The following is a 14,208-nucleotide window of genomic DNA, read 5'->3' as shown; positions in this document are numbered from 1 at the left end:
GATGGACAAAAATAAGATAATTTTGGAAAATTTGAGCAAATGCAAGGGTACCAAGTCAACTCCTATAGTTCTGCAGTAAAATAATTCAGCTATAATTATATTCTACCTCTTAGACAGAGCCTTGGGCCTCACTTAAATTGTGTGAAATACCCTTGAAGAAAAGAGATTTTTAGAACATCTTTGGATCCATGAAATTGTAGGGGAAGGGTCATTCCGGTCATTGATTCCAACCCTCCTTAATTACAATTGCCTTTCTTGCAACCTATTTAAATTCATCTGAATCCTTAATGCAGGGGGGGGGGTCAAACTCACGGGGTCACGTTTCCATCACGTGATGTTTCACTATATTTTTCCCTTTCGTGGGGCAGGGGTGGGCGTGACTTGCGCGTGATCCATCTGGCCCATAGGCCGCCAGTTTGACATGCCTGCCTTAAAGTCAGTGGTGGGATTCAAAAATTTTTTACTACCGGTTCTGTGGGCGTGGCTGGTGGGCATGGCATGGCTTGGTGGGTTTGGCTTGATGGGCATGGCAAGGGAAGGATACTGTAAAAATCTCCATTCCCTCCTCATTCCAGGGGAAGGTTACTGCAAAATCCCCATTCCCTCCCGATCAGCTGGGACTCAGGAGGCAGAGAATAGATGGGGGTGCGGCCAGCCAGAGGTGGTATTTACCAGTTCTCCAAACTACTCAAAATTTCTGCTACCGATTCTCCAGAACTGATCAGAACCTGCTAAATACCACTTCTGCTTAAAGTATGGAGCCAGAACTGGGCACGATTCTTAAAATGAAGGATAGATAGAACTACTACCTCCTATGGTTTGAAAATGACACCTTATTGATTCATCCTAAATTGCATTTGCCTTTTTTTTTTTTTTTGCTGTCATATCACATTGGTGATTATCATTCACTTCGTATTCAGCTACTATGACAAGATCATTGTATACACATATTATTGCCATGCCAGGTGTCCCCATTAAATTCCTGTATAACTCCAAGCCAATGAGAAGCTTCACATTGGGACTCTATTAACATTTTTGCTTCAATAAAATAGAAATGTCCCCCCCCCCCCCAACCTTCTGGTTTACACAAAGTATAGCATTATGGCATTATGGTATTTCAGTGCTTCCTAGTAATTTGCCACAAAAAAAAAAATCATACTATAAAAGTTGAAGGCATTTGTATTAACCTTCTGCTTCCAACTGTGGATTTTTTAAAGTGGAACTGTTATTAGAAGACTGTATTAATATGTCAACATACACATAAAGGAGTTATATTTGCACAAACGCATTTAATCCATTTGAATTTTGTAGACTGCCCTGAAGTCTCTTTCATGTGACCCGTCAAAACCGCGGACGACAAAATCGCGCTCGACGAAAGCGCGCATTTGACGTCATCACAGCGCGATGAAAAAAATTAAAAATTGAAATAAAAATAAAATTAAAGCACTTAGGTTAAGGATTAGGTTTAGGGTTAGGTTTAGGTTTAGGGTTAGGTTTGGGGGATTAGGGTAAGGTTTTCGCTTTATTTTTACATTTTTCGATCACAGTGCGATGTTTTCGTCGCGCTGTGATGACGTCAAATGCGCGCTTTCGTCGAGCGCGATTTTGTCGTCCGCGGTTTTGTGGTGGAACCCTCTTTCATTGCAAAATGGGTCTTTAAAGCCAACTATTTATTTATTTCTAGATTTGTTTATTTATTAGACTTATATACCGCTTCATAGGGCTTTCAGCCCTCTCTAAGCGGTTTACAATTTTTTTAGCAAATTGAGTCAGCAACTTGCCCCCACAGTCTGGGTCCTCATTTCACCCACCTCGGAAGGATGGAAGGCTGAGTCGACCTTGAGCCGGTGAGATTTGAACCGCCGAACTGCAGATCACAGTCAGCTAAAGTTGGCCTGCAGTACTGCACCCTAACCACTGCGCCACCTCGGCTCTTATAAACTAACTAACCACAGTGGCTACTAATAAAAACTAATGGGCAGCCAGATAATGATTGCTGGCAAAATTAGTGATAAGAGGTACAGCTCACATTCCATTTACTATATTGCACATAGTTTTTCCATTACAGAGGCCTCCAGGTGGACAACAAATTAGTAAACTCTGCTAGTGCCAATCCAGGCAGCGTCTGCAGTAGGTTTCCTAAAGCATAGGAAGATTTTAGCCAATTTTTTTTTTTAGGGGGAAAAAATGGAAATTCTTATCTTGGATGAATGCCAGCGGAAACTACCAAAATTACCTGAACCATATAATGGTTTTGCCAGCAAGCCTTGGGATCCAGGGAACAGATGAACTAGTGAATTGGCTCCCTTATTATTAATATTCCTCTTCCTCTTATTTTCTTTTTTTTGTGTGTGTTTAGTTTTGCCTTTGTAGGTTTTTTTAAAATGCTAATTATTTAATGGTTTTAGATCATGTTTTGTAGTTTTACTATGTTATTGGACTGTTGCACATCGCCCAGAGTTGCTTTTCATGAAATGGGCAGCCATATTAAAAAAAAAAATGTTTAACACTGTGTATCTTCATTTTAGATTCCCTAAACCCTCTGATCAAATACAGATAGTCCTCGACTTACAACAGTTGACCATTTGAAGTTACAATAGCATTGAAAAAAGTGACTTATGACCAGTTTTCACATTTATCACCGTTGCGGCATCCCTATGGTCATGTGCCGAGGTGGCGCAGTGGTTAAATGCAGCACTGCAGGCTACTTCAGCTGACTGCAGTTCTGCAGTTCGGCTGTTCAAATCTCACCGGCTCAGGGTTGACTCAGCCTCCCATCCTTCCGAGGTGGGTAAAATGAGGACCCGGATTGTTGTTGGGGGCAATATGCTGACTCTGTAAACCGCTTAGAGAGGGCTGAAAGCCCTATGAAGCGGTATATAAGTCTAACTGCTATTGATTTATATTCGAATGCTTGCCAACTGATTCACATTTAGTGTCCTGGGGTCATGTGATCCCTTTTTGCAATCTTCTGACAAGCAAAGTCAACGGGGAAGCCAGATTCACTTAACAATCGCATCATTAATTTAATAACTCCAGTGATTTGCTTAACAAACGTCGCCAGAAAAATCATAAAATGGGCCACAATTCGCTTAACAAATTTCTCACTTAGCAACAGAAATTTGGGGCTGATATTACAGTTGCAAGTTGAGGAGTACCCTGTAACACTATTGGGAGAGGAGAAAATCATTGAATTTAACAGTAGCTTTTCTGGGAATATAGAAGCATTGTTATGAAAAATTCAGAAGCCAATTTATTTGCACAGGTGGTTATTATTAAGATCCTTGCAACATATAGATCTATCTGCATGTTGTTATATTAGCATTAGGGAGTTTATTTTGTTCACTGCAAGCATGCTGTATTGCTGCATGCAATATTTTCTGAATGAGAGGCATGCATTCATAAAATTTCCCAATGGGTGGGTCTGGTGTGACCTCCCTAGCTAGGCTATTTCCAATACTACTATATCTTTTCCCAGTAAATCTCCATTGCCTTCAAGTTCCCCGTACCTGCCTGAAAACGTCAAACGAGGAAGTGGAATCGGATGTTTCAATCACATTCACGGGAACCGCACCGGATGGAAGTTATTTGTCTTTATGATAGTTTTCAGTGCCAATTTAGCTGAAATTGACAATGAATCAGGAAATGCTTATCGGAATAAAGCCTGGAAATTTTAAACAGATGCGGTGCTTGACCCCTCTCGTTACGGCCACCCTGTTGCAAGTCTTGTGTGTGTTTTTACTGCCTTAGTTAGAAGTGGAAATCTAGACCAAGGCACAAACTAATCGATGCCTGAACTGTGTAAGTGCAGTGTTTCTCAACCTTGGCGACTTTAAAAGTCCTGTGGACTTCAACTCCCAGAATTCCCCAGCCAGCACAGCTGTGCTGGCTGGGGAATTCTGGGAGTTGAAGTCCACAGGACTTTTAAAGTCGCCAAGGTTGAGAAACACTGGTGTAGTGAGTGTTAAGTTCATAAACTTTTTAAAAGTTTTCAGGGGGAAAAAACCCAGTGATCCAAACTTTTAGCTGTTGTCTTTTTACAAGCTGATATTCTCCAGATATATTTGAAGACTATACCTATCATCCCCAGAGAGCAGCGGGGATAGGCAAAATCTGCTAAGCGCTAGGCTGGTGGAACCTATTTGAAAATCGTATGTGAGTTTGTGCATTTTGAAATTCTGATGCTAGCAGAATCTTTGACATATCTCTAAGAAGGAAGTTCGCTCACCTTTGTCCAGGCTGTTTCCTCCGTATAAAGTACGCTTGTTCATTTGATATTTAGACATAAATATCCTATGTCCTGTACCGTAGGGTAGACATGAGATCATATTTGCAAAGTCTGTAAACATCGATCTTCGCTAAATCACCCCAAAACAAGTGAGGTCATTAGTTTCTATTTTCTCCATTTATTTATTTCTACACATTTTTTTGCAGCCTGGATATTTGTTCTCCAGGCAGGTCACTGGAGAAATATATGAATGGGAGAAAGATTATGGTGCGTTTAGTGATTTAGAGAAAGCAGATGTTAAGTCCCGGACTGGCTTTAGTGGCTGGGGAATGGGAAGCATTGTGTTACAGTGGTTCTCTTTCTCCCATGACCAGTCCCTGTCAGTCATAGATGACACTTCATCTTTGATTCTGAATTTTAGCAGGTGCACAATTTGGGGGTCCTCTTAGACTCACAGTTCCTGCTTGAGGGGCAGATGGCAGACGTGGCTCAGAGGGCCTTTAAACGGCATCTAGTGCATTAATTCCCCCTTTCATAGACTAGAAAGCCTTGTTCATGGTTACTCATTGTGACCCGTCAAAACCGCGCTCGACTAAGCCGCGCCCGATTAAACCGCGTCGCTGACGTCATCAACAGGGCGACAACAGCCAGCGCGGAGAAAGAAGGGCGCTTTAAATAGCGCTTTGAAAGCAAGCCGATTCAAGGCTTGAGGTAGTTGCTGCCAGAGTCACAGTGAAGGACTCTGCTTAGTGCTTAACTGCAGGAGGAGGCGAGAGAACCACGTGCCTCCTTTACTCTATCTTTATGATCACTTGAGCAAGGGTTAAGCAAGGGTTAAAAGGCAAAAAATTCCTTATGCAAAGGAGGCACGTGGTTCTCTCGCCTCCTGTAGAGGGCGTTTTTTAGAGGCTTTTTAGAGTTCTCTGGGATCAATGAGCTCAGCCTGACCTCAGCTCTTGCCTTTCTCCTTTTACATTTTTTTTTCTTTTCATGAGGGCAGGCAAGAGCAGAGTTGAAATCCTCTCTGAAACATCTGGAAAAGGTGCATGTGTGGGGAGGGGGGAGGAATTCCAAAAGTTTGATTGCATGCAGAGCCACGTTGCCTTTTCAAACACACACACACACGGCTGGATAAAAGTATATAAGCCCAGCTTCACTGATTACAAGTTTGAAAAGGCAACGTGGCTCCACCTGCAATCAAAGGCTCAGATTGGAAGGCAGCAGGGGAAGGGGGGGTTATGGCAGAGGAGCTGCTTTCAATCCATTGGAAAATATATCCAATCCAACTTCTGTGTTTGTGTTTGTTTGAGAGTGAGTGAGTGAGAGAGGGTTCTAACTTCTCTGTGTGCCTGTGTCTGCTTGAGAGGTGGGGGAGGAAGGGAGAGAGGAAGGAGGGGGAGGGGAAGGGAGAAGAAAAAGAATGAAGGAAAACTTATTTTGCAAAGAGGGAAAATGCTGTCGCTTTAAATCGGAACTGAGCATGCTTGGCTGTGGAATTCTGGGAGTTGAAGTCCACAAATCTAAAAAAATTTGAAACCCCTGTGTCAGTGCCTCACCAGCTATAAACCTCACAGCACGTCACTGCCCTTCAACTATATATATATAGTTGAAAACTACAGCAAGGTGATGAAGCCTATCTTATACACAGGAGAGGTTAACTCATATTGGCGCATATCAGAACTTCCAAGGAAGAAATGGCAAATTGAATGCATCTCTGCAAAAAGTGGAACCAACAATCATGGCGGAGTGAAAAGCCAGAGAGTAGACCAGCTCTTTCTGATTCGTCTGCAGCAGAGGTGGGGGGTTCCTACCAGTTCGCACCTATTCGGTAGAACCGGTTCGTCAAATCTACCGAACCGGTTAGAAGAGGTTCCACCAGTGGACCCGGAAAGCAGGCCACACCTACAGAAGAGGTTCCAACAATTTTTGAAACCCACCACTGGTCTGCAGACAAGGAGAGGATTTGAGACTCCCCTTAAGTCCTCCTTGCTCCATACAGATGGTCCTCACGAGGACACTTCAAGACAATGGTCTCTGGCAGGTTTAGAGATTTGGCCGAGAAAAGTCATTTTCACTCACATCACGGGCGTCTTTTTAAAGGACCGTGGTTCATATACTTCCCTTCCTAATCACTGGGAAATGGCTTGTAATTGCTTTTCATCTATTAAGAACCTCGGTATCAACACATTTGATAACACCCGGGTAAATTATTTTCGAGTCTTAGCGAGAGACAATTTAAATACAAGTTTAAGGATGTTTTTTTTTAATTAAAAAACTAGAACAAACAGCAAAAGGAGCCGAGGTGGCGCAGTGGTTAAATGCAGCACTGCAGGCTACTGCTAGATCAGCAGTTCAGCAGTTCAAATCTCACCGGCTCAGGGTTGACTCAGCCTTCCATCCTTCCGAGGTGGGTAAAATGAGGACCCAGATTGTTGGGGGCAATATGCTGACTTTCTGTAAACCGCTTAGAGAGGGCTGAAAGGCCTATGAAGCGGTATATAAGTCTACTGCTATAAAAGGGTGGTTAGATTTTGGAAAGTTACAAACAGACTAAAGGTTCAGATATATTTGAAATAAGAGGTTTGGAATTAAAGTTGCCCACCTTCCTGTGGGAAAAAATGTTTTTTGCTTTGAAATTGTTTTAAAAAGGATAGGATGGGACTTTGAAGGTTGGTCACTAGAGGGAACCAGAGGAAACTACAATACAATTATTAAAAAAAGAACTTCACTTAAAGGTGACTTAACTAATACAGAATAGAGCAAAATAACATTTTGTATTGAAGGATATTTTTGAGCAATGGACCCAGAATTTAAAGAGTGTCTGTTTCTAGACTGTGCTTAAAATATGTTATGGAAGAGGAACAAGTTTTATCAAACAAGATTGAGACTGATCTGAAAATGGACTTTAAAATTACAGGGTACAAAAATGATATGGTAAAAGATACTACACTGGATATATAAATGAAGCTAGCCGATATATTTGTAGTTAAAAGGGCTACACAAACCACAAATCAAAAGGCTGATCTGGGAAACTTTCCTACACTGGATTTACAAAACAGGCTTGTTAAAGTTTTGAACAATTTTTTGTATTGAATTGATGTTAAGAATAATTAGTTTTTATGCTGCTGCTATGAACTGATATGCAATATATCAGTGGTTTACAACATAATTAAAAATTTAAAAAATACTGATGAAAGAAATGTCCTTCTGGGTTCGGCTCCAAGTGGGGAAAAAGACACTGGAGAGATGGAGGCTGCTTGGAAAGATGGTTTATTGGTGGACAGGACCACATGGCTTGAGCCCTGGACAGAAAAGGTGATCACATGCTTCAATGTTGGTGGAGAAGAAGAGAAGGGCTGAGGGAGGGGCTTGCTAGGCTTTTTATAACCTGTTTAGTCCCACCTCTCTGTTTCCTGTTCCTTTGTAAGAAATGTATTCTGATTGGTTGTCAGACTCCCATGGGGCCATACAGGGCCATCTCTCTGGGCTGAGTTTTGAATCCAGGTTTGGTTGAGTTCTCAGATGCCATGTGGTCAGTTTAGTAAAGGGCCAATATTATCATGCTTTAATCCCATCCCCCCCCGGAGCTGAAGTGGAGAAGTCTTTATTATGTAAAGGGACTAGCTTGGCCTTCTTAATGGCCCATTGACAAAGTGAGGATGGGCAGGAAGCTACAGTCTTTTAAAACGTGTTTCTTTCTTTTCATATCCAGAGAAATATTCTGCCTTTTCGATATTTCCTAGGATATTTCATTTTTCTGGGAGAGGGCTGGATGATAACTTCCCACAATACAAAAGGATTAAAAGGATGAAATAGAAATCTAACAAAACCGAGAGGATGGGCAACATGGGGGTTGGGATCTTCTCTCTCCCATTCAGCCACCCCTAATGTAGCAAACCCTTATTGAGGCCCCAGGCCAACTAGCAGAACCAGGTGTTCAGGCCCTTCTGGGAAGTCAGGAGAATGGTGGGCGGGGGGAGACACCTCACCTGTAGTAGAATATTTCAGAAGGTGGGGACCACAGTAAAATAAAGTTCTTCTCCTGGTCCATGCCAGCCAAAATTTTTTGGCATACGGGATACAAAGTAGACCTCCTCTGATGAAGTGAATGGGACGGACCAGTCCCATTAGGATGAGACTCCAGATACTCAGATACTACATGTGCAAGTAGCACTGGATGTGTAGATGGTACTACATTTTCGTGCACGGCTGGTAATGGGAGGGCTAATATTTACCATGATGACTCTGACTTAAGTTTCTGGAATTTCAAATTAAAGGCTCAGTTCTAGCTAATTTTTATTTCAGACACTAGTCAGAATGATCATGTCCTCCAACCTGGTGCCTCCAGATGTGATGTGCTTTTGTAAAGTTTGTATCAGAGGTGGGTTCCTACCAGTTCGCACCTATTCGGTAGAACCGGTTCATCAAATCTACCGAACCGGTTAGAAGAGGTTCCACCAGTGGACCCGGAAAGCAGGCCACACCTACAGAAGAGGTTCCGAAACTTTTTGAAACCCACCACTGGTCCTTGGATATGATTATTCTACACTATCATGCTCCTATTTATAAAACTCAGTGCCTCTGTGAAAGGTAAGGATGACGACTGCGTTTGTGGTGCAATCAGAACATTGCGTGTGTTGAAGTTGTTTTAACGCAAACCAAAGATGCCTTTTAAAAAACAAGTTTACATCCTATTCTTATGCATGCCAGTGCTGTGTGGGAGGTAATTTAAGGGGGTTCTGACAAGTGTCGTCGGCATCTTCATATCCGGTCACATGGGCGGCAAGCCACTCCCATCCGGTCACATGGGCGGCAAGCCACTCCCACAAAGGAGGCCACACCCACAGAGTAGGTTCGAACAATTTTTGAAACCCACCACTGACACACACACACACAGACTCACACAGAGAGAGAAAGAGAAAGAAAGGAAGAAAGAATGAAATAAAAAAAGAAAGAAAAAGTGAGAGATGAAATAAAAAAAGGAAAAAGGGACAGAGAGACAAAAGGAAGGAGAGAGAGAGAACACATGGCCGGCAAGCCACTCCCACCAGGTCACATGGCAGGCGAGCCACTCCCACAAAGGAGGCCACACCCACAGAGTAGGTTCGAAAAAATTTTGAAACCCACCACTGGTTTGTATGTTTTACTATGTAAATCATTATACGTTACTTCAGTGCCGATTTCAACACAATAATCTTTATATAATATAGCTGAAAAGTAGCATTCTAATATTTTAAAAGCTTAGAGAACTGCATTAAAAATAAAAAGAGAAAAGTAAAAATTTTATGTGGTGCCTTCACCCATATATATTTAGAATGTAATTGACTTCATCCCTATATATTTTATACCATGAATTTTGCTTATTTGGTTGTTTTCTTGTCCACTTTCTAAGGTTAAAAAAAAAAGCCTATCAAGCAAATTATTTTTTAAAAAACCAAAATAATAACACACTGCAAGAACATTCAATACATACTGTAAATACAAAGCAGTACAAAATAGGTGATGTTATTTTCAGGCAATGTTATTTTTAAAGAAACCACATTGTTGTACTATTCATACAATTATTTATATTAGGGGCATTAAACATTTTTGATGCCAGGGGTTTTATTCGGTCTTTGGATGAATTCCAAAAAAACAACGTAGAGTCTTGCCAAAAAAGCTGGAGGGGCCAGGATGAAAACTTGTAATTAAAACAACATTAAATGCATTTTATATGTTGATTCCATTTAATCATTTCTCTTTCCTCTCATAGAGGCTGGGAACTTGGGAAGCACCCTCAGGATTTAGGGAACAATGTGCCCAGATGGTATATTTCTGACCAATAATAGTTTCTTGTTAAAGCATCATAATGACTGTTGTTCGGTCTCTAAGTTGTGTCCAATTCTTTGTGACCCCATGGACTGATTGATTTGATTGATTGATTTGATTTGATTATATTTATATGCCGCCCTTTTCTCCCGAAAGGGACTCAGGGCGGCTCACAGTTCAAATCAGGGGAGGGGGGTACAGACAGAAAATAAAAAGACGAAACATAACAATACATAATTTAAAAACACACAACAGTCATACCATTCGAGACGGGGGTAACAGCTCTTTAACCCCAGGCCTGTCGGAACAGCCAGGTTTTAAGGGCTTTGCGGAAGGCCTGGAGGGTGGTGAGGGTTCGAATCTCCACGGGGAGTTCGTTCCAGAGGGTCGGAGCAGCCACAGAGAAGGCTCTCCTCCGGGTAGTCGCCAGTCGGCACTGGCCGGCGGATGGAATTCGGAGGAGGCCTAATCTGTGGGATCTAATCGGTCTAGTGGAGGTGATTGGCAGCAGGCGGTCTCTCAAGTACCCAGGTCCAAGACCATGAAGGGCTTTATAAGTGACGACTAGCGCCTTGAAGCGTATCCGGAGACCAATAGGCAGCCAGTGCACAACATGCAATGCTCCACTGAACATTGTCTCCCAGAGTGCATCCAAATCCACGTTCATTGTGTCAATGACACTATCTCGTCCTCTGTCATCCCCTTCTCCTTTCGTCTTCTGTCTTTCCCAACATCAGGGGTCTTTTCCAATGAGTCTTCTCTTCTCATTTGGTGGCCAAAGTATTTGAGCTTCAGCTTCAAGTATCTGTCCTTCCAAAAAAAAATCAGCCAGGGTTGATTCCCTCTAGGATTAATTGATTTGTTCTCCTGGCAGTCCAAGGGATTCTCAAGATTCTTTTCCAATGTCTCAATTCAAAAGCAAATGATTAAACATAGACACTGGTTAATGCTTGGATTGAGAAATAGGGCAGTGTTCTGACCCCCCTGGTCCCACACCAACACACTCTGAGCCAAAGATAAGTTACGGCATTTAATTAACAGACAGACAGGTCCTTGGCAGCAAACCGGCACAGACAAGCCTTGGCAGCAATCCAGCACAGATAAGCCATGGCAGCAATGCAGCTTGCCAAGCTCACAGTAATGTTCTCCAACATTCGTTGCTGCGTTGACTTCTGCAAGAGGGTGTGTGCACAAGCAGTCCTTTTATAGTCTGGAGAGGAACTTAATGACCACCAGCTGAATACAATTACCTCCTGTACTTGTGCAACTGTTCCTGACACATATTAGCTCTTCGATGCCGTGCATCCAGGAATAACTCACTGCTGGCGTCCAGATCACTCTCCCTTGTCTCCTCCCCACTGGTCCAAGGCTCAGGCGCCTCCTGGTGGCCAACCAGCCTCTCTGCGCCCTGCTCGGAGTCGGAACCCTGTCGAGGGTCCTCCACATCCTCCAGAGCCGACTCATAGGGCCCCTCGCTGTCGGAGTCTGGTGGCAGCTCCAACAGCTCCTGCTGGGCCACAACAGGGTAGTATGGCCAATCATGTACTAACTCCATTGGTTTGCACCAGTTTACTATTTGCGTATTTCACAGTATTTTAATACTGTTTTGAGCTTCTTCTAAGAAGCTCAAAACAGTATTCTTTCTGTCCCATTTTATGCTCACAGCCACACCATGAAGTAAATTGCACTGTAAATACAATAATGCCTAGGCAAAGTCAACTTTCTACTTACTTTGTATTTATTTATTCATTAGAGTTTTATCTTGCTTTTATTACTTTTGTAAATAACACAAAGTGATGAACCTATCCAATACTCCTTCCTCCTCTTCTACATAACAATCCTGTGAGATGGATTGGACTGAGAGTGACTGGTCCAAAGTCACTCACCCAGCTTGCATGTCTAAGGATAAACTAGAATTCTCAGGCTCCTGGTTAGCCCAGACAAATTTCAGATGAGTTTCACTCAGTTCTCTTCTGGGATTATAATCAATTCAGAAGGTACAGTTCTCTTCTGCTGAAATCCTGAAGTGACCCAGGCAACTGTTCCGAGCCCCCCCCCTTGTTCGTTCAGAAACGACAGCCAGACAGAACTTCAAAGGAAATATTTTATCAGTCCCGGCTTTTGCTGGCTGCGAGCCCAAAATAAACAACAGATAAATTCTCTGGCAAAAAGTTAAACAGCAAATGCAAAAACAAACTCTCACAGCAAACCAGGTTTATATAAAGCAAATCACTTATCCAAGTGCTTCTTCTCGATGACTGCAAACAAACAAGAGACTTGACTAGGACAGGCACGGAACGGAATTGAACGAACCAACGTTGACTTCTGCAACTAGGGCTTGGCACCATGAGTCTTTTATCCGCAGGAGGAGATCCTTAACGAGCCACAGCTGCTTGTTATCTTCTCCTGTGAGCATCCTGAAACCACTCACAGGAGGTTTCTGTGTCAGAACAAACAAGAGACTTGACTAGGACAGGCACGGAACGGAATTGAACAAACCAACATTGACTTCTGCAACTAGGGCTTGGCACCATCAGTCTTTTATCCTCAGGAGGAGATCCTTAACGAGCCACAGCTGCTTGTTATCTTCTCCTGTGAGCATCCTGAAACCACTCACAGGAGGTTTCTGTGTCAGAGTCTGATAGCAGCTCCAAAGGCTCATACCGAGCCACAACAGGCAACTATCCTTGTTTTCTTACCTGTCTATAGCTTGAATCCTAAAAAAGAGACTTGGTCAAGGGAACGGCCAAGAAATGAGGAATTGCAGCAGCTGGGGAGAGATTGAAACTCTCAAAAGAGAAACTCCCACATGACGGTTATAGTTTAAAGGTCACATGACAAAAGTCCACACTGTTCCCATAATTTCCCCACTAGCAGGACTCCCTGGAATCAGGTTATCAACTGTATATAAATGAATATCCCCCCCAATCAGATGATACACGGCTAGCATATCCATAGTGCCCTTCCCCGAGTCCGGAATCGGCAGACTTCCTACTAAGAGCCAAGGTGGCGCAGTGGTTAAATGCAGCACTGCAGGCTACTGCTAGATCAGCAGGTCAGCGGTTCAAATCTCACCGGCTCAGGGTTGACTCAGCCTTCCATCCTTCCGAGGTGGGTAAAATGAGGACCCAGATTGTTGGGGGCAATATGCTGACTCTGTAAACCGCTTAGAGAGGCCTCCTATGAAGCGGTATATAAGTCTACTGCTATTCTGAAATCGGGTCTTTTTACATGTGCGACATTGACACTTATTGTACGAAACGATGTATATCACAAAACGTTATTCTTTCGTTTCGTAGAGTTCATTATTCTTCAAACGTAAAGGTTATAAATTTTAAACGACTGATAAAAAGTGCAGTACGTCTGCGGCAACTTGTTTTCAACTGGGGGAAAAAAAATCACTATAAATAGGCAGATAATGTCTGGGATTTCCACAGCCTAAATGTTGCTATAAATAGCAGTTGAAATTTTCCCACTTCATGCTTTTAGAAAGAACATTCTCCACTTCCTTTCATATAATACTCTTGGGAGTTACATGAGAGCAATATTAACTAAAATCTATATTAGGCGAGTAACAAAAATGTACGGCTAAATTCATAGAGAATACGAGATTTAGGGCATTCAGTCGCACATTCAAACTCGCTGCACATATTTACATTCTAACTCAATTACTTTGGTTATTTGGAATATAATTTCACTGTCTAACTTCTTACTCTGTTTATGAATTTCATAGCTAGAAAAACATGGAAATCTTTTTTGAGACCGTTTGCAAGCAGAAAACTAGTTTAAATACTAAATACTATAAATTATAATCTTCCTGGGGAATTGATTGGAATTAAGCAAGAAATAAATTTCAGTTGCATCACCAAATTAATAATAGAATATTTATCCCTAACTTAATATATTTCTTTTATCTCCCCCCCCCAATTTATTAAGGAAGCTTTCCTTGGTCTCATGTCTTCCAGATGTGCTAGGATTGCAGTTCCCAATAATTCCCAGGGCAGCACTTTTGCCATATTGGCTGAAGAATTCTGGGAATTGTAGACCTAATTGGAAACCTCTAGAGCCTGAACAAGGCTGCTTTAGCTAGAATAATGTTTTATCCAAAATGCTTCATCCTTGACTTATTATTACATATGCCCAGGTTCGCCTGGTGCACCAGTTGCGCCCCT

This window comes from Thamnophis sirtalis, unplaced genomic scaffold (genome assembly GCF_051295495.1).
Source record: "Thamnophis sirtalis isolate CommonGarterSnake01/CBP01778 unplaced genomic scaffold, rThaSir2_p1.2 scaffold_6, whole genome shotgun sequence".
NCBI classification, from domain to species: domain Eukaryota; kingdom Metazoa; phylum Chordata; class Lepidosauria; order Squamata; family Natricidae; genus Thamnophis; species Thamnophis sirtalis.
The sequence above is the reverse complement of the archived record's forward strand: the minus strand, read 5'-3'. Positions refer to the sequence as shown.